At 39.0% G+C, this 25,504-nt stretch overlaps 2 pseudogenes; both read left to right on the top strand.

The window, feature by feature from the left end:
- Positions 1–1,813: 1,813 nt before the first annotated feature.
- On the top strand, positions 1,814–3,807 carry LOC104434432 (annotated as a pseudogene).
- A 4,608-nt stretch (positions 3,808–8,415) lies between these two features.
- LOC108956806 lies at positions 8,416–12,911 on the top strand (annotated as a pseudogene).
- Positions 12,912–25,504: the final 12,593 nt, after the last annotated feature.

Below are 25,504 nucleotides of genomic sequence, written 5' to 3'. Positions count from 1 at the left end.
CACTTTCAACGTGGGCTCTCCAAGTTCAGCTCAAGAAGACGGCTCTGGACCTCTTGCGCTCTCAATCACGGCGGCACCCACGAAGCCAATGCGTCTTCCGTCGCTTCCCTCCTCGCGCAATCTCGACAGCAGCCCGATTCGCCGAGCTCGACCCAAGCCCACGCCAAGATGGTGGCGACCCTCTTGTCCGAATGTGGTGACAAGCGAGGGTTGATCCTGATACACGCCCACGTGATCCGCTCCCGCTTGTTGGACTCGAATCCCGTCGCGTTCCACTGGAACATCATAAGAGCGTACGCGAGGCTATACGCCCCGAGAAAGGCGCTGCTCGTGTACGCGTTCATGGCGAGGGCAGGCGTTCCGCCGGATTCTTACACTCTTCCGATTGTCTCGAAGGCGGTGTGCCGATCTTTTGATTTTGAAGCCTGCAGGCTGCATGTCCCCGCAGGCTGAGGAGCCGTGCCTGCTCTTCTCCGGCCTCCACCCGGACCAGCAACCACTGTCCCCCTACGACGAGCAGCAGAACCCCGACTCGAAGCTCTTCTTCGAGGAGGACGAGAACTGGCTTCTCAAGTCCCTCTCCAAGCTCACCAACCCCTCGCTGTTCCCCACCTCAGACCCTCCGAACCTCGACCGAAGAGCTGGAGTTAGGACCGGAGGCGACCACGACCAAGACGCGGAGGCGGTCAGAGGTCGAGGTCGGGACTCGGCAACTACGACTGGCGCGGCTCTTAGGAGCGAAAGAGATCGTTCACAACAGCGGCCGCGGTGTCGTCGCAGCTCGCTTCCATACCAAGGACGACCAAATCATCGCCGTCCGTGCCCGCCGTTCCTCCACATGAAACCGAGCAGCTGGAGTTAGGACCGCAAGGCAACCGCGACGAACTCAAGACCTAGCTACGACCGGCGGGGCTCTTAGGAGAGAGAGAGGGAGCGAGTGGCTCCTGGCGGCGACGGCGAAGGCGGCCAAGCTCGGAGGCGACGGGCGGGCTTTTGGAAGGGAGAGATTTTTGAAAAAGAGAGAGGGCGGGCGTCATGCGGCTTTGATGGAGAAATATGCAGAACAGAGAGAAATTTTTGAAAGAGAGGGGAAGGGGCGCTCTTCGTGCGAGCGGGAGAAGAAGTGTGCAGAGAACGATAAAGCATTTAATGAAGAGAGAGATGGGGGACGCAAAACCTTCTCTCAAAAGTGATGGTGGGCTCGGCAGAAGACCGAAGCATTTAATGAAGAGTGGGAAGGGGTGCAAAAATTTGACGGAAAATAATGGTGGGCCCGCCTCCACGTGGAGCCATGTGTCGCCTCTTCATTGGGCGGGCGCACGCTGACGTGGAGCGCCGGGCGCACCTAATATTTTCTCGAAGACTCAAATATTGAAGAACTTTCTAGTACGTGGGCAGCAAACCACGTGGGCAGCAAATGGACAAAAGAAAAAGTAAACAAGTCAACAAAAGCTGTAAAGCTGACAGTAGAAAAATACAGAAAAATGGAGAAGCAACTGGAAGTCCTCAAAGTCGGTCGTGTACGGTGGTGACACGCCTATAAATAGGGGTTGGGGTGTCTGTTTTAAGTTGTAGAAAAAACTACACACACTCCTTGCTTTGTAATAAAAACTTTCATAATAAAAGCTCTGTTTTTTTTACCCATTCTCCCTTTGCCATTGTAGTACATTTATATCCATCCATATTTCACACATAACACTTGCCCACACACACTTCCGCAAAAACATCCAACAATTGCCATTGTAGGAGACGAGATCTTTTGAAGATTGCCGATTTGTACATTAATGAGGTAATGTGCATGAGTGAGGTAAAGAGGACAGCCACATGGTATTTTTCCTTTGTTTGTTATCATATTCTTCCATACCGGGCATCTTTACTGAGATGGGAATATTATGTGGATGAGATATAGCAGTTGGCACATTTTCGTCTTTGTTTTCTCTTCTGAATTGAGCATGAGAGCTTAGCCTCTCTTTTTGGGTAGGTACGTGACCACGAAACAGTTCAACATCGACTTCTGTAGTGTGCTGAATGTCTCATTCATACCATCCACTGCATTGCCCGAAAAGCTTTGTTTGGATTTCTGCCTAAAATGATACATGAACCGAGAGCGATCTGATAGAATAGCCATGGCTTCTGTGCTTCCTAGTTTTTCCATGGAAGCAATTGCAGGAAATGGATTACTATTCTACCACCAGCTCCTGCTACTCTGCAGCTAGCATACCTATTTACGTAAATGCCAATTTCCCTAGCGCTAATGGCTATGGATTTTCTTTCATGAAATGGAATGTGCTATAACCTCATCATGTACCCTGATCTTTATATATCTTAGACACTTTGAAATCATCTATTTGCAATTCGTTGACACATTTTTCACTTTTGATGACAACGGTCCTAGGAAACAAAAAGATTGGTCTTAAAGTTGGAATAGGTAATTAATTCAAGACTCTCTCTTCCACTTCTCGACGCTACCCTATGCAATTTGTTCTGATTTTTTATAGTATGCTTCCCTCATTGTTATATCAAGTGAGACTGCTGTTCAAAAACACACTTCATTTTCTTAGGAATGGCTGCATTAGGAGCTGGAATTGTGGTCACCCTTATCTTAATACAAGCTTTGAAGAAGCAGAGGAGCAAATATCACGATGGTGAAACGAAAATCAAGGGACTCATCTCTTCCAGAAGATACACCTATAAGGACGTCAAGACGATAACTAACTCTTTGAAAGAAAAGTTAGGCCAGGGAGGCTATGGCTCCATGTACAAAGGCAAGCTTCAAGATGGTCAACTTGTGGTAGTGAAGTTGCTAAAGAAGCTGAAAGGTGATGCATAAGAATTTTTCAATGAAGTTGCAAGCATAAGCAAGACTTCTTTTGTCAATGTTGTCACCCTCCTGGGGTTCTATTTTGAAGGAAGCAAAAAAGCTTTGATTTATGAGTTCATGCCCAATGGATCACTTGAGAAGTTCATATTCAACAAGACTAACACTTTGGAGCTAGATCGACAATTGAGTTGGGACACATTGTACCAGATTTCGCTTGGCATAGCTCACGAGCTAGAGTACTTGCATAGAGGATGCAAAACGAGGATCTTGCACTTCAACATAAAGCCTCATAACATTCTCCTTGACACAAACTATTGTCCCAAGATTTCTGACTTTGGTCTTGCCAAAATATGCCCAAGAGAAGAGAGCATCGTGTCATTGCTTTGTGCTAGGGGCACTATAGGATACATTGCTCCAGAGCTGATCATAAGGAACATAAAAGGGGTTGCAATACCAAACCAAATACAATGAGTAGTGGGGTCCTAAGCTAAGCCTTGGCTAAACCTTGGAAATCTTAATGCCATAATGCCTTTCAAATCCTCCTAGCCATTATCCTACTGCAATAATTCTTGCTAAGAAGAACACCTATGTTGTGGCAATTCCACCCAGAAGGTAATGGGTTACTCCTACAGCACGTCCTTGTATAATGCTCAAGGCTCTAGGCTAAGTAGCAGGAGCAACTTTTAATTTATTATGAGCCCAAACGATAGATTCAATTTTCTCACAAATCAGATGTCTATAGCTATGGTATGATGGTTCTAGAGATGGTCGGCAAGAGAAAAAAAATATTGAAGTCACAATAGATTCAACTAGTGAAGCATACTTCCCTCACTGGGTCTACCGATGCCTAGAGCTTCAACAAGAGCTTGGACTGCTTGGGATCACAAATGAGGAGGATGAAACAATCATGAAGAAGATGATTATAATAGGCCTATGGTGCATTCAAATCGATCCAAGAGCTTGACCATGTATGACCCAAGTTGTGGAGATGCTAAAAAAGGAAGTGTTGAGGCCTTGCAAATTCCTCCCAAACCCATTTTTCATCACCACGAGGATCGCTTACGGCTTGTCCGTGTGAAAGTTCGTATCTACAAGAGAGTAATGACTCAAGTTGGAATTGTTCATTATCAATTATACAAGACCAACACAGTTTGTAATAGACTAAGCAACTACAAAATTAATGATTATTGAGCTTTTCATAAATTTGTGATTAGATGTTTAGGTTGAATTTCTACAAGTATGACTCAAAAATAAGTGAAAAGTGTATTGTTGACACCGAAATTTTCATATATGGGTCTCTATTTCATTTTTATCAATATTAGGGATCTAATTTATGACATAAATTGCCCCCCCCCAACCCAAAAATGGATCCCGTATTATTTAGTATGCACATTGCTCGCTACATCCCATCACGATTAGGGACATTGTGATGTTAAAATTTTCACTACGGCATGGCATAGGCATAACTGAAATAAAAATAATAACAAATAAGAATAATAACTTAGAACAAATAAAAAAAATAAAAAATATATACAATGAAAAAAGGGAAAGGTCGCTGATTATTTAATATTTCACAGACACATTAAGTTTGTCACACCAATTCACCATGAAGAACGGGCCTCATTTTGAAGCCCATCCGTTGGATTCGTGCATCAGCCTAGGAGAGAGCTTTGGTGGCCACCCACACGGCAAGGCACGTATTGGCCGCTGCTCTCTCTCTCTCTCTCTCTCTCTCTCTTTCAGCCACATCCGTGTAGGTTAGACGATATTTTTCCTTGATTTTCCATCTCTTATAATAATACATATATCTAAGAGCTTCTACGTATCTTTATCTGATTATGTAAATCTGATATATTATCTTAGATAGTTATCTCATAAAACCTATCAACAGACTGCATACTTCATTATAATTCATCAAATAATAGAAATTCCACAATTTTCTACTCTGCATATTTCTAATCTGCTATTGTGATTCGAAGGAGCTTGTCTTGGCGGAAGTATTAATTGTAAGATTGATGTACTTATTTTGTATCAATCTTTATTTCCTCAATTCATCCTCATTAGAGATTAAACTACAGAGTTCAAATTCAAATATGAGCAAAATGTCACGGTCTTACAAAGTAATAAGCTCCTTTTTGATAAGATGTATGCGTTTTAACGTCAAGCAGCAATATCTTTGGTAGAATCAGTCTTTTATAATTTTATGTTGGTTAAAAAAAAAAAAAAACTACGTTTCGGCTTGTATCAAGGTTAATGGCTGTCGGAATTTTAAATCCTAATGTATACCATTGCAAAGCCATGAGTTCCTCATCATCTTTGTTGATGAATCTTCATGTTCCCTCATGTCATTTCAGCTCATTTAGCGATTATTTATCTTTAAAGATAGCATACGACAGCTCCATTTTTTATTTCGTGCTATTTATGTCCAATTTTGTGTTTAAATCCATCTCATTTGCTCGTATTTAAATTCTGTCATCATTTTTTTTCTTACTTATTATGGTTTTGGATCTCATTTTGATAGCATTTATATCACATTTGCCTGTATGTTGGTGTATGCATGCACAGTAGCTAGTTTACTTCGATTTCTAGACGTTCGGGCTTGATTTTTTGCTTGTTTATGAGGTGTTACATGGTCACATTTCGCTGTCCATGAGGTCTTGTTTGGTCCATAAGGCAAGCTCCAAAGCCAACCCTCACAAATCTCCATGGTCTGGGGTCGTGTCGGGTTAATCGTTAGTCCCTTTCGTGTAATTTTCGGACTACAAGCAAACCTTAATTCTTGCTGTCCATCTTCGGGGATTTCGTGCTAATCATTGCCGGTACTCGATTGTTCCCTAATTTACCTCGTGCCCGTCCTTAACCCAAGACAATATTTTAAATTGGCTTCCAAACTTGTCTCGAGAAAATAACCGACAATCTGAAACCAAATTATCTAATTCTTTCTCTCTCTCTTTTTTTTGTGTAAATAAATATGATAGAAATTATAATAACGTAGTGTGTATTTCAGAAAAATAATTTTTTTTTTTTGGAAATAAGCAAGTCGAGATCAAGAAGGTACATGTTGATTGCATCCTCAACAATTTGAGAGAAAAGGGTACATTTCAAACGCATCTTAATTCCTATAGGGCTTTCTAAACGGGATCATAATCTTGTTCTAGCTCAAAACTCAATTACACACCTTCACAAGAATTTTCAACAAATTAAGAGTCCAAGTTAATCCCATTCAACGCTTCCCTTGGAAATCAAAGACTCTAAAGACAACTTTTTTGTGTATATGCTTCAAGGTTTCGATTGCCATATAATGCTACCCAAACACCGGGCGTGCATTTATGTATGTTTTTGTCACCTATGAGGTAGGCCTTATCTATGGTCTAAGAGTGCAATTTAGTTTACCTAGAAAACACCACAAGATATGACTTTTTGATGGATGTGCATCAAGATTTCAATTGTCATATACTCGAAAGTTTCAATTTAACAAGCTGAAACGTTACAAAGATGTCAATTTTGAGCGGTAACGTTTTCCTGAATCCAGTTGCTGCACCCCACCGCTCCTCTTCTCCCCAACTTCCGATTTGTTGCAACGGGATATGGCCCTTCCATAGGCACAATGATTGTGTTGTACTTGACATTCTTCTTTCACATGGATCACTCTAAATAATACCGACATTGATGCACAATGCGTGACACGACACGCCACAACACGCCAACTAAATATATTATTATTATTAAAATTATTATTATTATTATTATTATTATTATTATTATTATTATTATTATTATTATTATTATTATTATTATTATTATTATTATTATTTTTTATTATTATTATTATTCCAATCAAATTAATTTGATTTAAATTCATAAACAAACAAATAAATAAAAGCCTGGAATGAATTTACAATAAAAACATTAATCCATAATTTATTAATATCATTAATTGTTTCAATTTGACAAATTCAACTCCATTCCAATAATTTATAAAACTTGGAGAAAAAAACAAACAATGCACATTCTAGATTCGTGTGTTGGACATGTTAAAAGAGTAGGCATGTCGGAAGAGGAGAAAAAAAAAAAAAAAGGGATAAATTATATATCACAAGAAGTAAAAATCAAAAGATGAGAGGATTAGGTTTTTTTTTTTTTTTCCATTTATTATATATATATATATATATATATATATATATTTTAACCTCTCATTTATTGAATTTTTTTTTTAAATTGATCCACGTATTGAAATCACGTGTTAGAAACTTACATATCAAGATTCCTATTTGAGTGTCGGAAAAATTGATTAGTTATCGAATTTTCCAACACATATTGATCGAGTGTCAGAGAGTATCCAAGAATGTTGAATACGTATCAGAATGTCCGACACAACACGAACGCTTTTGAAAAGTGTGGATGCTTCTTAGGGGTCATTTTTTTTCCCTTTTTTGGGTGACTATACCCTGCCTTTCTCCACTTTCAACTACCTTAATATAATATGTGCGCCAGAAGGGAAACACGTTTGTTTTATTAAATAATTATGTACAAGACTGAGATATTCCTTCCCAGGCAAACATGTTTCCCGCGTTGCGCAGTAAGTCATATGAATGAAGTCAAAAGTGGACGAGAGTCCCCACGTCTTGCAGATAAATATGAATTCTTCGTGCTTGACGTCACTGCGGACCAACGCCACAGTATGACTCGTTCTCATCAAATCGGTGATTAATTCCGTCCATGATAGACAAAATTATCAGGGGCTCGATTCTATTTACAAGACGAACAGCATTTGATAACTCAAATACTCGATCTTTTATGAATTAATTTTGGACGAAATCTCCCCATTATATATGTATTAATATTATTCTTAGCAGTATATATCATTAGAAAAAACCCCCAGGAAATATGCTATATAAAAAGATAATTATCGAATCGGTCATAAACTTATTGTACGAATATCAATTTAGTCGTAAGTTTTTCAATTTTGCCAATATAATGGTAAATATTTACGTGAAATTTCAATATAATCATTATGATCAATTGATACTAGAAATTGTTGGCGTGATGTACAATTATCGCCGATCATCTTAAGTGGCAAGTTGACATTGACAACTTAAGGATCGCCATATCAGCAATTTTCGATCGCAATTTTTCGGAAAAAGTGTATTGGAATTTCTAGCAAAGATTAAAGAGTATATTAATGAATTTGAAAATTTTAGGACTGAATTGACACTCATATATTAAATTTAAAACTCAATTGGTAATTTTCCCAGGATTTGTAAAACGTGAGATTTTGCTCGGAAGTTTCATGGTTTGTTCCTAATGGTTAGGCAGATCATCATCAATGTCAACATTTCAACACCTTGGCGGGCCCTCCGGCCTAACTGTAATTAAGAGGTCCTTTTGACTGAAGTTTCATGGTTTGTTCCCCAAGATTTTCTGGGGCAGATTTTCCGATGCGAACAATGATGCATTTACATTGGGTGCTTGAATAATGCACGCATAGGACCACTTCCTGCCTCGCTTCGCTTGCCATTTGAGCTAGGGCCAATTCAAACCAACTCCATTTGAATTCTCACCCATCCTGCTCTGCCTCCTTCTTCCAGTCCCAAATGAATCTCCAAAGCTTCATCTGCGGAGCTAGTTGTCGCCGCTTAGTCCTCGTTGTCGTCTTCGCCAAATTAGTCTATCAGGCTGTAGCAGAGGATGCACAGTATGAGGCCTGCGTGCCTCTGAACTGCAGATATGGCACAAACATCAGCTACCCTTTTTGGATTTCCGGCAAGCAGGAGTCCTATTGTGGCTATCCGAATTTCCAGATTACCTCAAAGATACATACCCTAGCCTACTTTCTCGGACAGTGAGTTCATGATTGAGGATATCTTCTATGCGAACCATTCGTTCCTTCTGGTTAATGCCCTCGTGTACCTGGACTCCTGTGGTGCTCTGCTGCGTAATATCAGCATTGAAAGGACGTCTTTCAATCTTAGTTCCGCAAATGCCGATTTATTCTTCAACTACAATTGCACCTAGCAGCCCATAGGTTTTACATATCCCGTGGACTGTGCTAGCAACTCCACCCACCACTCTTTTGCTTTTTTTCTCGAGGAAGGATCGCAGGAAATGGATTTGTATTCTGCGGTCAGCTCCTGCTACTCTGCAGTTAGTGTACCTGTTGACGTCAATCCAAATATCGCTAGCATGAGGACTATGAATTACAGTGAGATTACGGAGATGGGGTTCCTTTTGAACTGGACTGCAATTAATTGCAGCAACTGCGAGGGAAGTGAGGGACGGTGCGGGTTCGAGAACAATAATTTTGTTTGCTTTTGCTCAAACGGTCCTCATCATGTTGAGTGCATGGGGGAGTTTTTTCTTCTCGACTAAGTTTTCAAATCTACTATTTTGCTTGATCTTTCATTTCTATGTGTGGAGGTTGGTATCTGCGTCCCACAAGATCCAATGGTTAAAATGTATTGAGTGAGGCTGAAGCTACACCATATTCACAGTAAAAATTTTCAAATGCTAGACCAAAACAACTTGCTTTTCTTTGTGGGATTTTCTTGTGCACAGGATCAAACAACAAAAGAAAGAAAGATAGCTTCTGTGAATAGTGGTGCTAAAATCTGATGGAGTGTTGAGTTGAAATATGTAACATTCATATATTTGAATTGTAAATATAATTAACTCCATCATGCTATAGGTTTTCATCATGACATGACCTTATTTATTATTAGTATAAGCACTATAATGAGTGTGGATCCAAGCATGGCCATATATGCTTCGATTCAATACATATGCACGCTTTTTTGCCTCACTTGATATTGGCTTTGAAGTTGAGACCACTTTTTGCCTTTTGAACTTGGTATTGGCTTTGAAGTTGAAGAACTAGCACACAATAGTGATAGGAGTTAGGACCAAGACCCCATTTGATTTTTTTTGCAAATGCTTTCCACGCTCTCTCCTACCTATTTCTTCTGTCCTCCGCAATACTCTGCCTCCTTCCGGTCCAGATGAATCACAAAACTTCATGTGAGTAGCTAATTGTCACCAATCGATCATCATCATCATCTTCACCAACTTAGTCTATTTGGCTCTATCGGATGATGCACAATATGAGGCCTGCATGCCTCGGAATTGTAGATATGGGCTGAACATCAGCTACCCTTTTAGGATTTATGGTGAACAAGAGTCCTATTGGGGCTATCTAAATTTCAAAATTACCTGCAAGGAGATATATCATGTCCTGACTTTCTCAGACAGGGAATTCACTATCAAGGATATCTTTTATGTGAATAATTGGTTCCTCCTGGCTAATGCCCCTGTGTAGCAGGAATCCTGTGATGCTCTGCCCCATAATATCAACCTCGAGAGGATGACTTTCAATCTCAGTTCCACTAATGCTGATCTGTTCTTCTACTATAGTTGCACCTTGTAGCCAACATGTTTTTACAAGTCCTCCATGCGCCATTCTTTTGCTTTTCTTTTTCTTTTTTTTTTTTTTCCGAGGAAGCATTGCAGGAAATGGATTACTATTCTGTCGTCCGCTCCTGCTATTCCACAGTTAGCACTCCTGTTTCTGTTAATGCCGATTTCACTAGCTTGAATCACTAGCTTGAAGAAGGGGTTCCTATTGAACTGGACTGCAATTAACAGTTAGATCTTTAGGTCGGCATCTGCTACCCATAACATCAAAAGGTATAAATAAATTGAGTGAAGATGCTCCAACTTCACTGTAAAATTCTGCAAGGGTTGGGCTAAAACTACTGGTTTCTTCTTGGGCTTTTATTATGAACACAACCAAATGAAAAGGAAAACTACGTCTCCACAAATGGTGCTAAAATCTGATCGCTCGGATAGTTGAAATATATTATTGATAGAGGTGAACTGCGCACTTAATTCTATCTTTGCACAATCAATGAAAATTTTGTTCATGATGATAGTGGAGAAATAAATACTGAAAATGTTTTCACTGTTATTTAATTACTCTTTATACGTGCCGTGGATAATGTCCTCAAGCTTTTCCAATTTCTTCGCCCTAGCTTAGACTGTGGACTCGCTTACCGCTGCAAACAAAACTCTCCGATCTGTTGGGTCCCAAGACATCTTATGGGAACCTCATATTTTGATGTTTCTATCTTTCTATGTTTGTATCTTTCTGCAATAGTTAGCTAGTCATCAATTGGGTGTACACGATTCAAGAAGCTTCAAAATTCTTGCCTGAACATGAGCTGCCCACTTGTTTTATTCGCGGGACGACTTCTAATCAATCCTATAGGTCCGCTTAGAGGCTAAAAGAGTTGAGACTTGTCCATAATATACCGCCCATTCAATACACAGAAATTTTTATCTGTCTCCACGTCTGACACCACATTGTCGATCACATTGCAGCGTGTTTGCTACTTCTAGACCAGCTAATATTTTTTGCTGTCTTCCTGTTCATTCCCTGATAGCTCTAGAATTAAGGATTTTAGCTAATGTCTATACTTGTTAGTCAATCAGGCACAGATCCATTTGCATGTGTTTCCAATTACTCTGGTAAAAATGTCACTAATCGATCCAAACTGGTGAATCTGTAATATTTTCACTCGATTGGGGGAGGGGGGGGGGGGGTTTACTTCCTTGAAACAGAATGATCTATTACCTCATGATGTGCATGATCTTTATATCTCTTAGACACTTTGAAGTTATCAGTTTGCAATTCGTTGACACATTTTTCACACTTGATGACTATTGTCTCAGGAAAACAAAGGGTTGGACCGAAAATTGGAATAGGTAATTATTTCAAGACTTTCTCTTCCGCTTCTCTACATTCTCCTCTACAATTTGTTGTGACTTTTTGGCAGTAATCTTGCATCGTTGCTCAATGGAATCAATATTTCCAAAATATCCTAGAAGCCTTGAAGAAGTGAGATTGCTGTTCAAAAATATTCTCCATTTTTTTCAGGAATGGCTGCATCGGGAGCCGGAATTGGGATCACCCTTATTTTAATGCTTCCCTTCAGGAAGAAACCAGTGATCAGAATTATTATGGATTTGATAAAGCATAGGAGCGAACATTTCAATGGAGAAATGAAGATTGAAGGACTCGCCCGAGAAGATACACCTATAAAGACATCAAGAGGATGACCAACTCTTTCAAAGAAAAATTAGGTGAGGGAGGCTATGGCTGCATGTATAAAGGCAAGCTTCGAGATGATCAATTTGGGGTAGTAAAGCTTCTAAAGAAGCTGAAAGGCAATGCTGAAGATTTTTTCAATGAAGTTGTGAGCATAAGTAGGATTTCTCATGTCAATGTTCTTAACCTTTTGGGTTTTGTTTTGAAGGAAGCAAAAGAGCTTTGGTTTATGAGTTCATGCCCAGTGGATCCCTCGAATAATTCATATTCAACAGGAGTAACACTTTGGAGGTAGATCAGCAATTGAGTTGGGACATACTGTACCAGATTTCGCTCGGCATAGCTCACGGGCTAGAGTACTTGCATAGAGGATGTAATACAAGGATCTTGCACTTCCACATAAAACCTCACAACATTCTTCTTGATGCAAACTATCATCCCAAAATTTCCAACTTTGGTCTTTCCAAAATATGCCCAAGAGAAGAGAGCATCATGTCATTGCTTGGTGCCCGAGGCACCGCTGGATACATTGCTCCGGAGCTAATCATAAGGAACGTCGGAGGGGTTTCTCACAAATCGGATGTCTATAGTTATGGCATGATATTTCTAGAAATGGTCAGCAAGAGGAAAAACATTGAAGTCACGGTAGATCATACAAGTGAAATATACTTTCCTCATTGGGTCCACCGACGCTTGGAGCTCCGAGAAGAGCTTGGCCCACATGGGATCACAAATGAGGAGGACGAAGGAATTGCAAAGAAGATGATTGTAATAGGCTTATGGTGCATTCAGATCGATCCGAGAGCTCGACCATCGATGACCGGAGTTGTGGAGATGCTAAAAAGTAGTGTTGAGACCTTACAAATTCCTCCCAAACCATCCTTGTCATCACTCTCAAGATCACCCGAGGCTTGTCAATGTGAAAGTTTGTCTATGCCAGAGAGAAATGACTCGGCTTGGGACAATTCAATATCAATTACATTAGACTAACATTTTTTGTGATAGAATATTTACAGGGGTCAACATATCTACTGCTTCTGACCTGGACCCGCATATACTTCTAGTGCCATTTAGCAGAGACGTCCACGACTTCTTTTAGAGAATATATTTGAGCCCTTCCTTTTGCATATATTCATAAGAAGCGCCTTCTCATCGTGTACGTAATATAATGAAGATACAAGAAGTCAAATCGGTCAAAGATGTCCTTCTCCAACAGAAAAGAAAATCAACATCCACCACCCCAAGAACCAGATATGATTCGGATTAAAAAAAATGCACATTTAGATTTTGAAAAAAAATCAATAAATCCTCCAAATGGATCAGATTTCGTACATGACTTAAATTGTAGACATAATTTATTGCATCAATGCACGGTGCCGGCAGTCCAAATTTCAAAATTCAATGCTTTCATGTATATCATATGTATATATGCATTTGGTATGATGTTTAGACATTTTTTCTCTATCAGTTTCCCAGGATTATTGTTCTGTAAAGTATTGTAATCGAGAATTTTAGAAAATGAAAATACTACAACCTTATAGCTCTTGATTACGTATTAAATTTTGTTCGCAATGATTTGAGATCATTAATCTCTTAATCGTAGCCACATATATAATATGAGCCACCGAGTTATATAATTACTGGTTATAAAAGTGTAAGAGAGAACATAAAAAATGTCAATTCTTGCAACTTTCCGTAGACGCTGTATTCTATAAAATTTAATCACGAAAATTTCGCTACCTTAAAACTTACTAATAATAACTGAGATTTAAGACACTCAAACGCAGGTGTTTACTAACACCATGACAGCATTGGGTCATAGGCTACACTAAAGGGAGTTGCAACTCCAATGTGGGACAAAACTCCCAAGGAAATATGCAACATAAATTATTTAATTTTTTTTTTTTGCAAGCACTAAAATTTGTATGATGGATGAAATGATAAAAAAAATGAACAATTTTTTGCGTTGCTTAGTAAGAATTGTGGGATAATTACCTAGTTAGTCCCAAATTTATTGTGTAAATGCTAATTTTGTCATACATTTATCAATTTTATCAATGTAGTCCTAAACATTTACTCAAAATTTCAAAGTAGTTCTTCCGAAAAACTGATGCTGGAAATTGCTAATATGGTGTCCAATCATCGCCGATCATACTATATGTGGATTCTCACATCAAGGATTTCCGACAGCAATTGGTCGAAAAAACTACGTAAGAATATCTTGTCAAACTTATAATTATCTTAATAAATTTGAAAAAATTATGACTGAATTGACATTCATATAATAGGTATAGAACTGAATTGATGCTTTTTTCTAAATATTTTTGTAACGGGAACTTTGTTCCCGAGTGTAATTTAGAAGTCCCTTTGGCTCAGATGGTTCAAGGTTTGTTCCTAATGATTTGGTAGATCATCATCAATTTCAACACTTCAACACGTAGGCGGGCCCTCCAATGTAATCGTTATTAAGAGGTCCCTTTGACTAGGAAGTATCATGGTCGGTTCCTCTAGACTTTCTAGTGCAGATTTTCCATGTAGGACAACAATGCATTTACATTGGGTGCTTGAATAATGCACGCATGGGACCAATTTCTGCCTCGCTTGGCATTTGCTTCAAAGTCGATGAACTAGCGCACGACAGTTATCGGAGCTAGGACCAATTCAAACTAACTCCATTTGATTTCTCTTCTATCATGCTCTACCTCCTTCCAGTCCAAATGAATCTCCAGAGCTTCAACTGTGGAGCTAATTGTTGCCGATTGGCCCTTGTCGTTGTCTTCGCCAGCTTAGTCTATTAGGCTGTATCTGAAGATGCGCAGTATGAGGCCTGCACACCTCGGAACTGCGAATATGGCCCGGACATCGGCTACCCTTTCTAGATTTCGGGCAAGTAGGACTCCTATTATGGCTATCCGAATTTCAAGATCACCTGCGTAGGGATATTCCCAGTCCTGAATTTCTCGAAAATTCATCATCAAGGAAATCTCCTACTTCTATCCTCCTGGTTGATGCCCTCATGTACCATGACACTTGTGGTGCTCCACCACGTAATATCAATCTCGAAAGCGCGCCTCTCATTCTCAGTTCCACTAATGCTGATTTCTTCTTCAATTATAATTGCACCTCACCGCTGCCAGATTTTAAAAATCTTTTGCTTATTTTCCTAAGGAAGTATCACAGGAAATATATTTGTAAAATACAAAATGTTAATACAAATATTGATAGCTTGGCAACTATGACTTATAGTGAGATTATGGAGATGGGATTCCTTTCGAGGCATTTAATTGTAGCGGATGAGGGATGGTGTGGATTTGAGAACAATGATTTTGTTTGCTTTTGCCAAGATGGTCCTCATCCTCAAAGCTGCAATGATGGTAAGTGGATGGGGGAGTTTTTTTCTGTTTTTGCTTCTTGACTGAGTTTCATATCTACTATTTTGCTTGATCTTCCTTTCGACGTTTCAAATGTTGGACCAAAATAACTTGCTTTTTTTGTGGGATTTTCTTGTGCATACGACCAAACAAGAAAGAAAGAAAGAAAGAAAGAAAGAAAGAAAGAAGGAAGGAAGGAAGGAAGGAAGGAAGGAAGGAAGGAAGGAAAGAGAGATTGCTCCCGTCTATTCTAGTGGTGCTAAAATCTGACGAGGTGTTCAATCGAAATAGGTAACATTGATCGATTTGACATGACCTTATTTATAATTAGCATAAGCACTATAATGAGTGTGGATCCAAGCATGGGCCATACATGCTTTGATTCGATACATATGCATGCTTCAAACCACTTTCTGCCTCGCTTGGTGTTGGCTTCAAGTTGAAGAACTAGCACACAACAGTGATAGGAGTTAGAACCAATTCAAACCAACTCCATTTGATTTTTTACAAATGGGCACTCTCTCCTACCTCTTTCTCTTATCCTCTCCAATTGTTGTTTTGAAAGAATAGAGGAGTTGATAGCAAAAGCTGTATATATTATTCAGAAAACTAAAAAATGCTTAAATGCATACTAAAACTTAACCATAAACCCATGTTGCCCACTTACAACTTGCCTTGTCCACAAAACTAGCAACAAACTAACATAATAGCTAAAAAAGTATCAAAGTCAGCAAACCATCGAAGATGGGCTTCTCAAAATTGGACTACTCGGCCGTGAAGAAGATTATTATAATTGGCTCATTTTCAATCTAAGAGCTCCCCAAGTTGTGCAAATGCTAAAAGAGATGCCTTGTAAATTCCTCCCAAACCCATTTTGTCATCGCCCTCAAAATTGCTTGCAGCTTGTCCATGTGTAAGTTCGTCTCTACAAGAGAGTAATAACTCAAGTCGGGGTTATTCAATATTAATTTTATGAGACCAACATAGTTTGTAACATACTATCTGGAAAAAAAAAGCGATTGCAAAATTTATGATAATTGGGCTGTTTATAAATTTGTGATGAGATGTCTAGGTTGAATTCTACAAGTGTGACTAAAAAAAGAGTGAAAAGAGTATTGTTGACATATAAATTTTCACATTTGGATCTCCGTAGCATTTCTATCAATATTACGGATCTAATTTATGACATAAATTGGCCCTTAACCCAAAAAATTGCATGTATCATTTAGTAATCGCATTGCTTGCTACTTCTCATCACGATTAGGGACATTTTGATTTTAAAATTTTCGCATAGGCATAACTATAATAAAAATAATAGTTAAAATACAAAAAAATTATATTATAAAAATAAAAGGGAACGAGGCTTACGGATCATTTTATATTTCACAAACACGTTAAGCTTGTCATACCAATTAAGGCCCTTTCGAGTGGGCCGGGGCACGAACCCAGCGGATGGGCTTCAAAATGAGGCCCGTTTTTAGCCCACGAGAGAGCTTTGGTAGCTACCTACACGCTCTCAAACGGAGGTGAATGCATTGGCCATCCGTCTGAACTTTTGTCGACTCGAACAAGGAGTTCATTTCCTTATTTGTTTCTTCTCTTTCTCTGACCCAATCAACAAGTCCGAACTATTCCTTTTCTTTATTGCTTTCTTTTCACGGTCAAAGTCCTATTCCACTTTGACTCCAACGTGAAAAATGTTGAAGTGGACTTTAGCGCTGAAGCAATTTCCGAACATGTAAGATTCGGCTTTCAACTTTGAAGCTGGTAGACGACCTGGGAAACACGGTTGTCTGCGATGACCAAGACCAAGACATTCCTTCACCGCCAGACATTTTTTCCCATTCGGTGCATATTACATATACAAAGTTGAAAGGGAAAGAAATAGGTCGAAGAATAACGCTAAGTATGCTAGATGACTAAAAAAATTACTTATGTAGTTTGGGACATCACTTAGTAATTAATTTAATGGACCGAATTTAATTTACCTAACGTCACCTCATCATCTGAATATTCACATAGGCTAGCTACCATATACAAGAATACTAACATCCTCTATTATATCATGGCTGTTAATTGCATTGATGCATGGTGCTGACGATGATGGATTTCGAGCTTCCATACTTTCATATGCTGTGGTATTAATGCTCTTCATCTATAGTGTTCTATGTGTTTGGCAAGACGATTGGACCTTTGCTCTGTAATAGTTTTTCAATATTTTTGTATTATACTCGAGAAGTCTAGAAAATGAAGAATCCTCCACTGCCGCTCTTTTCCTCAGCTTTTTCCACATTCAAATCCATTCGTATAATTCACGCGCAACTTGGGAAACACGGTTGTTTGCGACGACCAAGACCAAGACATTCCTTCACAGCCAAACATTTTTCCCAATGCGGTGCATATTACATACACAAAGTTGAAAGTGAAAGCAATAGGTTGAAGAATAACGCTAAGTATACTAGATAAATAAAAATAGTACTTATGTAGTTTGAGACATCACTCAGTAATTAATTTAATGGACTGAATTTAATTTACCTAACGTTAAAGAAAAGTGTTGAAAAAGTCATAAACATTTTGCATTTGTGTCAATTTAGTCATAAACCTTTTTTTTTGCCAATTAATTCCTAAATTTTTTTATGTTGTGTCAATTGAGTCATTTCCGACCAATTTTGGCCGGATTTTGCTGACTAGATGTAGGCCGGTGACGTGGCCAAATCGGCACTAACATGAACAACTTTTAATAATATTTTAATATTTTTGAATTTTTGAATTTTTATTTTTGAATTTTTTATTTTTGAATTTTTATTTTTGATTTTTTTATTTTGAATTTTATTTTTTTTTTTTTTCTTTTTCTTTTTCCTTCTTCTCCTTCTTCCTCCAGCCGGTCACTAGACCTCAGCAACCAGCCAAAGGCGATGGCTAGTGAGGTCAAGGTTGACCTCACCAGCCACCTCGCCCGGTGGCCACAAGGGCGGCAAGTCTCGGGCCTCAAGTTGGCCTCACGCCAAGCTGGCGAAGCTCGCCCTCCCGGCCATGGGCGAGACTCAACCCTCGCCAAATCCGGTGAGGGCGAGCCTCGCCCGCTTGACGCGAGGCCACCCTCGCAGCCACTAGCGAGGTGGCCGGCAAGGTGGACCTCAACCTCGCCGGCTGCCGCCTCGGCCAATCGGCGAGGTCCGGCGATCGGCTAGAGGAAGAAGGAGAAGAAGGAAAAAAAGAAAAAAATAAAAATAAAAATATTCAAAAATATTAAAATATTTTTAAAAGTTGTCAATGTCAGCACCGATTATACCATGTCAGCCGGCTAGTATCTAGTCAGCAAAATCCAGCCAAAATTGGCCGGAAATGACTCAATTGGTACAACGTAAAAATGTTTAGGACTTAATTGGCACCAAAAAAATGTTTATGATTAAATTGGCACAAATGCAAAAAGTTTAGGACTTTTTAACACTTTTCCCCCTAACGTCACATCCTCATCTAAATATTCACGTAGGTTAGCTACCATATACAAGAATACTAACATCCTCTATTATATTATGGCTGTTAATTGCATCAATGCTTGGTGACGATCATTGATTTCGAGCTTCAATACTTTCACATATATGCTATGGTAATAATGCTCTTCATATACATTGTTTATGTGTTTGGCACTACAATTGGACCTTTGCTCTGTAATAGTTTTTCAATATTATTGTATTATACTCAAGAATTGTAGAAAATGAAAAATCCTTGATATTGTAGTACTCAATTGCACATGAATTTATTTGTCCAAGATTTAAGATGATTAATCCCTTAATCTCACTATAGCCACATGTATGATACAAGATATCAATCTCACTCCATCGAGTTATTATCTTTTTTGGTGTAAATATGTGAATATCATTAATTAGATGAGGTACAAAAACTTAGGGGAATCCCCTAGCATTCCACAAAAACTAATTATGCAAGAAGATAGAGGAAGGAAGCCTCCATATAGTAGCCAATAAAACATTTGCCGGGAAGTCCTACACTTTTGGTAAAGTGACACCCTATCTCTTACAATCTTTTGAATCCTTGCTAACAAAAGATGAGGTTCAATCGACATGTTTTGAAATCATTTGCGGTTACATTCCATCCAAATGCAATAGATTGTCACTAAGAAAGACAACTTGAGGAATCTCACCTCCAAGTTTTTGCCCTTAGTGGCCCCAATCATCTATTGAAGTTCTAAGTTCCAACCTCCTACATAATGCCAAAATACTATGCCATACACTATTTGTCTAGGTGCACTCAAAAAATAAGTGGTTTCTATCTTCTGTACCAGTCATGCAAAATTTACACTTAGTATCTACTAAAGACAACCAACCATGATATGGCTATTGTTGTCAATAGTCTATCTTTGCAAAGAAGCTAACCAATAAAAGTGTGCTTGCTAATACCATTGGTCCAAATTAATTGATACCATTCCACGGTTAATCCCTCTTGTCTAAATTCCTCGTATAACTCTTTGCAACAATATGTTTTGCTAGAGATAATAGGCATTAGAGCATGTCTTAGCTTGAGAATGCATTGTCAATTTCAAGCCATATTGCCCTTTATGTTGAGTTGCATAATGGGAGTACCTATGCATTTGATATGTGAACCTAAGTACTCCACATGGATGAGGATTGAAGATTGATGAGGCTTCAAAGCATGCCATCAATACTTTATTCCAGAGTTTCAGATCGAGTAGGCCTAGACCTCCCTCCTTTTTTCGTGAGCATACTACATTCCATGCAACTTTGTGGGATTTGTGAGTTTCTGAATTGATATCGAGTTATTATCTTATTGAAGACTAAAAGTATAAAAGAGCTGGCTCGGGCTCTCTCCCCCTCACGAAGGGAAGAAGTTCAAGTCCCAGAGACGTCGTTAGGGATTCTTACCTGGAGTACTATGGTGGTGGGTCCTGCAGTCACTCTCCCAGGGTTTGCTCGCCGGCTATCGGCTTACAAGGTTCCCTAGGTTACCAAAAAAAAATGTATAAAAGAGAATGTATTAAAATTACACAACGAAAATTTTTGTTACCGCATAAAAAACTAATAAACACTGTGATTCAAGAAACTTGCCGCTGGTGTTTACTAACTCATAACTACATTTGGTTATAACTTACATTAAAGGGAGCAGCAACTCCAAAACGGGACAAGAATTTCAATTTTAATGTGTAATATAATATAAACAATTAATTTTTGTTAGCACTAAAGTTTTGTCTATTGGAAGAAAAGAAAAAGAAAATTTCTACAATTGATTTGCACTGCTTAGTCGGAATTGTATAACGGGAGATTTGTTCCTAAGAGTAAACATCATTGTCTCCTTTCAATATTGATGTCAAATCGAACCTTTTGAGGTCAAAGCCAGGACAAGCTTGGTCGTTTACTTTCCATTATGATGTTAGAATGAACTTAGTTTGGGAAAATTGTCCAAAAAGTTTTGAACCTATTGTACTTTTACCAATTCAGTCCTAAACATTTTCACGTCTTGTCAATTAAGTCCATTCGTACAATATTGGCCGGAAAATGTTGACGTGGATGCCAACGGTGCCACGTAGGACCGCCAGTGATGACGTGGACAATTTTAATAATATTAAAATATGTTTTTGAATTTTTTGAATTTTTTTCCCTTTTTTTTATTTCTTTTCTTTTTGGCTTTCTTCTTGGCCTTTTCCAATGGTCAGCTGGCCATAGAGGATGGCTGGCTAGCTAGCCTCGCTCACCATAGGCGAGGCCCGACTAGGCCAGGGTGAGCCCCGGTGAGGGAAGCCCTCGCCCAGGCTTGGCCCAACAAGGGTTGCCTGAGCGAGGCTGACCCTCCCCTAGGCCAGGTGAGGTTGACCTATGCCCAAGCTAGGGCAACCTTGCTAGGTGTCAGCCGAGCGACAACGACATCGAGTGAGGCCACCTTGGCTTGGGTGAGGGCCAGCCTCGCCAAATTTGGCTAGGGGAGTCCTCCCGGCAGTCACCCTTGCCTAGGCGAGTGTTGGCCTCAAGGCGACCTCGCTAGGCATCGGCCAAGCAAGGCCACCTTGGTTGGGCGAGGGCCGGCCTCACCAAATCTAGTCTAGGCAACAGCTCCCCTCACTAGATATGGCGAGGCCGGCCCTTGCCCAAGCCAAGGCGGCCTCGCTCAGCATCACCGTCACCCAGCCGACATCTAATGAGGCCACCTTGGCCTGGGAGCAACGCGACCCTTCCCGGGCCGTGCTTGGGTTAGGGCTACCCTCACCAGGGCTTGCCCTAGCCCGATCAAGCCTCGCCTGTTGCGAGCAAGGCTAACTAGCTAGCTATGGCCGATGGCCGGCCGATCGTCGGAAAAGGCAAAAAAAAAAAAAAGCAAAAAGAAAAAAAAGGAAAATAATAAAATTCAAAAAATATTAAAATATTATTAAAAACTATCCACGTCAGTGTTGGCGTCCATGTCACCATTTTCCAATCAAAATTGGCAAGAAGTGAAAATGTTTAGAACTAAATTGGTAAAGTTAAAAGGTTTATGACGGAATTGACAAAAGTGCAATAAATTTAGGACTTTTTGGATAATTTTCCCTGTCATGGTCAAAGCCTAGTCAAGCCTTAGATCGAATACCAAATACGTTAGCACTGTGCATTTATATAATGATTGGTCCATTATTTTAATTTATAAAGTAATGTCCGGAACAATATTAGTGACCTTCAATTGCCTAGTATACTATTTCTTCCCTTTTATTTACCTTGCGGGAAAGAAGAGAAAACGATCCAGCATCTAATTTTTCCTAGAAAAGAAGATACAAGTAAAGTTAACAATTCATGTTTCAATGATTTATAAATTAGTAAATATGCTACAAAGATATATAGTGTACTATGTTTCGTTTAAGTCCGATATCACCAGTCTCATGTATAGAGACATCTTGGGAGTAACTCAACCTGGCTGGAAAAAAAAAAAAACTTCGATTTTTGACTCCTTCAAATCAGCGTAAACGCTGAACAATTAAAGTGTATTTTTCTGGTCTTCCTTCGTTTCTTCTTTCTGGCTGCCTTTCCGGTTTTGCATGTGTACGCCAGCGAAGCAAGCGCGAAAGGAGCATTGACTCTCTCACTTTTGTCTTTCCATCGAGATATTTTCCACGAAACATGACATTTGCAGAGAGTGATATAGTCGAACTTTAAACCATTGATTGGACTTTAAAAGCTTTGGTTTATTTCACAAAAAATGAATAAATTGAAATATAGTTTTATAAAAATAATTACTTATATTGTTGCAAAAATAAATAAATGAAAAATATTTATACTGTCTATAAAAGTATTTAGATATAAATTATTATTGATAATAAAATTATTTTTCATTAAATAATTATTTCAAATGATATGAACGATTACTTATCAGTTGTCGATGTATGATAACAAATGAATAGGTGATAGTCGATAAGGGTATTGATTAAAAGGAGCTACGGATTACCAATTAAGGTATCAAAAGAAAGTAGTTATGAGCTTGAAATCATTGGTGAGTGAGGCAATAGGGTTCAGGAAGTCGTGGCGTGACCAAAATGCAATTTTAAGGGATTAATCACTTGAAGACTAAATCACAGCATCACGAGAGAATGAGCCCAAGATTTTCAGAGACGAGGGAACATGGCTATAACCGTAGGAGAACTAGTTAGAGATGGTTATGACACAACCACTAGAAACACCATTGTTCATCTGTGAAGGCCCCCCGACACACAAATAAATCAATCTACTATTCTTTAGTTATCTTTACTTTTCCACGTTGTAGTTTTATTTTCTAGACTCGCATTGTCAATTAAATTTCAGCGTATTTCTTAGATGTAGTTTCTAAATCCACATCATCAATTAAATTTTGGTCTGTACCTATATCCCAATTGTCACATCATCAGTTAAATTCTATTGTAGCATCTCTGCATTCTCAAGATTTATTGTTGATTAAATTTCGGCACAATTTTTGTACGTACAATTGAAGTGAACTTCGGGTTTTTCTTGTTGACTAATGATATTTTCTATCTGGAGTTGCCACAATACCTATCTCCTTTAATAAAAATTGAAGAACAACTTTCGATGAAAAATATTTCATTGCAAGATCCAATTTGTGAGGAACACTAACCCAATACATGGATCAAACAAAATATGAGTCAAATTCTTGTGAACGGCTGATGATAATTTGTAGAGACCGACGTAGAGACTGACATAGAATTCTATATGCTCGCACATTTATATGCTATTTTTGCATTAGCGATCTATGATTATAGTATGTCGTTATTACTGTATTGGAACTTTTTATACACATAGGACTGCTCGAACATGCAAAATAATTCCTCAAAAATCTTTGATTCAAGGTGCATTTACTTAAAGCAAATACCGTTTGGTTAAGTGAATTTTGATGTATTTTTGCAAAATAGTTTTTAAGCTAAAAGAAAAAAATAGATGAAACTGAGCACACAACTACTGCTCATTATCTCCATCTTGCAAACAAATCAATCATCGATGAGGATCGAACTATCTAAGGGGCTAGACGAGATGATGCCAAGGTCATGCGATCTCAGGCAAGGTGACACCAAGGGTCACATGACCTTGCCAATCCCAACCCGCATGAACCCAGACCCCGTTGAGATGATGTGATCATCTCTTTTGTTATCGTTAATTTTTTTTTTTTTTTTAGAAATATGTTTGGCCACTTCTTCTAAATTCGATGAATTGAACATTCTCTTAAGAGTCATGGAAAGAAATTTCGCCTGGCTTACCAAATTGAGAAAGAAGGAAAGTGTTGCACATGCTTATATGTCTATAATAACCACTGAAATTCACATATCTCAATGTCCCACGGACGTGATTTATTCCGATTGTCGATTATGTCTTGATACACAACAATATAATGCTTTGATTATTTGCTGTGTTTTCTCTAATTCATCAGCATGATGTGGAATTTTGTATCTCCTAGAGACATAATTCTTTGAGAGGGAGAACTACCTGATCAATCATAAATTTATTGTGTGAATGTCAATTCAATTCTAAACTTTCTAATTTTATATCTTCATGGGAAATTCCAATGTAGTCTTTTCAATCTATTTTCGCTTGAAATTGTTGACATAGCAAAGTGCCACATAAGACGGCTGGCGATAAATGGGCCACCACATCAATAATTTCTCGCATAAAACCGGAAATACTACATTGGAATTGTGTGCAAAAGTTTATGACTAATTTAGTAAAATTGAAAATTTTAAGATCAATTTGTTTTCGTACAATAATTTGAAGATTAATTAGGTAATTTTTCTTTACTTGAGAAACCCACCAAAGAGATTCACCTCTAAATAGAAGGGCAATTGTGCATTGGCATTTTGAGGCATAATTAATTGTTTAAAGTCGGACTTAACGACTATCTCCAAATGTCATATTTCCTGGAAACTATGACTTGACGACTATCTCCAAATGTCATGTTTCCTGGAAACTATCTCAACGAAAGGGACAAAAGTGAGAATCTACGCCAAGTTCACACCTATATTTGATTTTCTAGCTTTAATATCCAAAATGAATGTGAGGATGGAACTGGGAACCAGACTGCCTCTTTCCGGAAACCGTCCCAGAACCGGGCGGTCTGGTCCGGTCTGGGCGGTCTTTGTGGCTCACCCCCTAGGCAAAATTGAGAGAAACTCGTCCAGATGACAGTTTCGTCGTTTAGTTCTGAAGCTGCAATCCCTTCTTTTTTCTAGTCTAGGCGATGGCCCTGCATCTGTCTGGAAAGCTGCTAACTATGTTCTCGAGGTCCTTATTGAAGTGTCCTCGACTGAATTGTCAAGGAGAATGGCCAAGCTCATTGAGCAGTTGAGGGCCGCGTGTACGAATTGTAAAGTGGGTAATAATAGTCCAAGTCGTCCTTAAGTCTCAAGTCTGCAACTAGCCAGCAGCTCAAGCTACTTGGCTTTGTTTCCACGCGCCTTGTGCTTCTTATTTTCTTCTCAGCTTTTGTCTCAATGCACCAAAGTCATGGTCTTTCGGGAGGCCAAATCAAGTGGCTCTCGTTGGTGCATTGGGTTCAAATAATTCTCAAAGCAGCATTGTTCTTATCCTCTGCATCCTCTTCAGTTACATTTACCCTCTTCCTTGTTTTGCTCCAACACCATCTCCCTTCGAATGGATCTTACCATGTCATATTCCTCTCTCTCCTTGCTCTTCATCTTTTCCCTCCATATTCACTTCCTGGTGCCAGCTTCCAGCT

Source organism: Eucalyptus grandis, chromosome 2, assembly GCF_016545825.1.
Source record: "Eucalyptus grandis isolate ANBG69807.140 chromosome 2, ASM1654582v1, whole genome shotgun sequence".
Lineage (NCBI taxonomy): Eukaryota > Viridiplantae > Streptophyta > Magnoliopsida > Myrtales > Myrtaceae > Eucalyptus > Eucalyptus grandis.
The sequence above is the reverse complement of the archived record's forward strand: the minus strand, read 5'-3'. Positions and strand labels throughout refer to the sequence as shown.